Genomic DNA, 3,776 nt, shown 5'->3' on the forward strand with positions numbered 1-3,776 from the left:
CCTGTGTCAGACTCCAATTCTCACCGGCGAGTATCTGCATAACTCTTCTGCTAGGTCTACGCTGTTTTGATCCTGTCCCTCATGAGTCTGACTTTATCCTATGTCTGCTGTATCAGCTCTAGCCTTAATATCTATCTCTCCCCAATCTCATCCCTATACAACGGGGATCGGCACCTCCTACCATATAGCGCCTCATACGATGCCATCCCAATGTTGGCTTGGTAGCTGTTGTTATACACAAACTTGACCAGTGGTAAATACTGCATCCAACGACCTCCAAAGTCCAGCACACATGCTCGCAGCATATCCTCCAGAATTTGTATTGTCCTCTCTGTCTGCCCATTTGTCTAAGGATGGAAAGTTGTGCTAAACGACAATTGAGAACCCATGGCCCCTTGCAGACTCTTCCAAAAACGAGATGTGAACCATGGGTCTCTATCTGAAACTATGGACACTAGGACGCCATGGAGCCTAACTATCTCCTGGATATATAACTTAGCCAATCTGTTTATGGAGTAGCTAATTCTGATTGGCAAAAAGTGGGTAGTCTTCATCAGTCGATCCACCACTACCCAGATAGCATCATGTCCATGCAATGTCGGCGGCAATCCCGTTACGAAATCCGTCGATATATTCTCCCACTTCCACTCAGGAATCTGGAGTGGCTGCAATGATCTCGTCGGTCTCTAATGCTCGGCCTTCACTTGCTGGCATGTCAAGCACTGATCCACATACTGGGCTATCTCCCTCTTCATGTTGCTCCACCAGAAGGACTCTCGAAGATCCCTGTACATTTTAGTGCTACCTGGATGTATAGTATATAGAGATTGATGCACTTCCTCCAGAGTAACCTTCTTGATATCAGGGTTGGTAGGAACGCATAACCTAGTAAGGATCCTTAAGGCTCCATCATCTGAGATATTGAACTCTATTTCCTGACCATCCTGTACCTTCCCCATAAGCTCTACTAGTTTTGCATCATTTCTCTGGGTTGCTTTAATCCTCTCCTATAAAGTCGGCTGCAAAACCAAGTCAGTAATAAACGCCTGGTGATCATCCTCTACCAGCTCCACACAAAGCTTCTCTAGATCCATCTGGATCGGATGCCGAATCTCCATTGCAGAAATAGATGAATCCACTGATTTTCAGCTCAAGGTATCAGCAACCACATTAGCCTTTCCTAGGTGGTAGCTGATAGTGCAGTCATAATCCTTTATTAGCTCCAGTCATCTCCTCTGCCTCATATTTAATTCCTTCTGCGTGAAAAAATATTTCACGCTTTTATGGTCAATAAATATCTCACACCTACCCCCATATAGATAATGCCTTCAAATTTTTAGCGCGAAAACAACCACCGCTAATTCTAGATCATGGGTAGGGTAGTTCTTCTTATATTCTTGCAACTGTCGTAAGGCATAGGCTATCACCTCCCTCGCTGCATCAACACACACCTGAGCCCTTTATGGGACACATCACTGTAAATTACGAACCCCTCTTCTTTTGAAGGAATCGTCAACACAGGTGTAGTGATGAGTCGCAGTTTTAATTCTTGGAAGCTCTATTCACATTCATCAGACTACTCAAATTTCACTCCCTTCCTGGTCAATTTGGTAAGTGGGTCTGACAGTCTAGAGAAGCCCTCAACAAACCTGCGGTAGTACCCAGCCAATCCCAAGAAACTCCTAATCTCGTGCACATTCTCATCGACTCATCTTCCTTTTTCACGAAAAGCACTAGTGCTCCTTAAGGTGACGTGCTAAATCTTATGAATCCCTTGTTCGATAATTTCTACATCCACTCTTCCAACTCTCTCAACTCCTTTGAGTCATTCCGTGTGAAGCCTTAGAGACTAGTGCCATGTAACGACCTGACCCTTTATACGGACCCAGGTGTCACTCACTCATACAAAACACATGTACCCGTTCATGATACATAAACAACCCACCCTAACCAGGGACATAAGGGTATAAATTATACATAGTTTCGATGTAAATGTCGCGAAAAAACATAAACATCCATTGAGATTTCTATTAGTCTTATACCAGAGCTTACTAATACATCCACTTATATAAATCCAGACATATAATCAATCTTGTTATTACAACCCTCCAAGAAAAAAGAACTTCATCTAAGTTTAATACAGGATTCAAATGCTTACGTAAGCTACACCAAAATACAATCTCCTCAGTCCCCTTTAGCTATTAGGACCGACGTAATGATGGACCTGAAAACAAAGGTCGTATAATAGGGTAAGACACCTCTCTGTAAGGGAGAAAGTGTTGCAACAGTGTATAACTGCATATATGCACATTTTCATAGAAACTCATACGTTTGAAACATTTGTTTATAATACTGTAACATATAACATTTATTTGCACAGCAAGTATTTAAATCATGTATATGAATATTAGAACAACGACCAGATCGTCATAACATATTTTGCCTATTTACCCCGTGGCATAGGTTATGCATCGATATCTCCAACAATGCCCTATTCATGCAAGCATATGTCAAGTATCTATATATAGTCCGACTGCCCCCATCTGATTTAATATTTCACCAGCTATTTCATTACTCCTGCTAGCCGACTATCTATGTACCCACACTGATTTTAAACATGTGTGGTTGCACTGTACCCTTCCAGCTGAGGAATTCCCTGCCATTGGGAGTATCTTTCAACTCCATTAATGAAACTTTTTCAACTTCTTACATTGGAGTATCTTTCAAATCCTATTACTGGAGTATCTTTCAACTCCTTTAGTAGCGAGCTGTGGTTTCATTTATCATATATACAATTTATAGCAAAAATATAGTAACCTGTGCAATTCCAGTATTCTCACAAATTCAAATAATCACATCGGGTTTAACCGGCGCCTATCCACTCGGTTTTACCCCTTTTGTTTCACTAATAAAGCTCAGTGTATAACCGGCCTCTATTTTTCCACATTTTCAGTATAACAAATTGGAACTTCGTTCCCATAATCTATATCAATAGTATAGAACATCATACATCTCCATTTCAACATATATCACACGAGTTTAGACCAAAAATCCGCTAAATGATATAAATCCAGTAAACATCATTTAGAAGGAAAAGTAAAGGATTCAAGCATCTCCTATTACAATATAAATGCATATAAGTGATTTTTGTAAGATTTGGAGATCATACGCCGAAATCCTCATTTTTACCAAAAATCAAAAAATCGTAAAAACGACATTTCTACTTGGTAGAATTTAGCAAATAAGCAGTTAAATCATACATAATAACATAAACTAACTTTTTAGTAGTTTAGTTTTCCAAAAAATGCTGTTGTAATCAATTTTCCCTTACCTTAAACTTGAAACGAAATCACGTACAAAACTGATCCAAATTGACTACCCGGGATCCTGGAAACCTAAAACCATAGAATATAACCTTATTATAATTTTGACTACTATCCAAATATCCAATCACAATTGAGATCAGATCCCTACCTCGATTTTTGGGAAAACCCAAAAATCTTCGAAACGACGATCCAATTGGCTAAAATTGTAGAGTTTCCCCTTCTGATCCACGCAGTACCCTCCATTTTTAGAAACAGACGATGAACGGTGACGAATCTTAGAGAGAGAGAGAGAGAGAGAGAGAGAGAGAGAGAGAGAGAGAGAGAGAGCTTTTAAAAGAAATTTAGCCCTTAAGCAACTCAAAATGGATATTTATAGGGCCTTTGACCAAGTCCAACTCGTCGACGAGGCGGCGTCTTTGTCGACGAATCCACCACACAGCTCGTCGACGA

The sequence above is a fragment of the Malania oleifera genome, chromosome 1, assembly GCF_029873635.1.
Source record: "Malania oleifera isolate guangnan ecotype guangnan chromosome 1, ASM2987363v1, whole genome shotgun sequence".
Lineage (NCBI taxonomy): Eukaryota > Viridiplantae > Streptophyta > Magnoliopsida > Santalales > Ximeniaceae > Malania > Malania oleifera.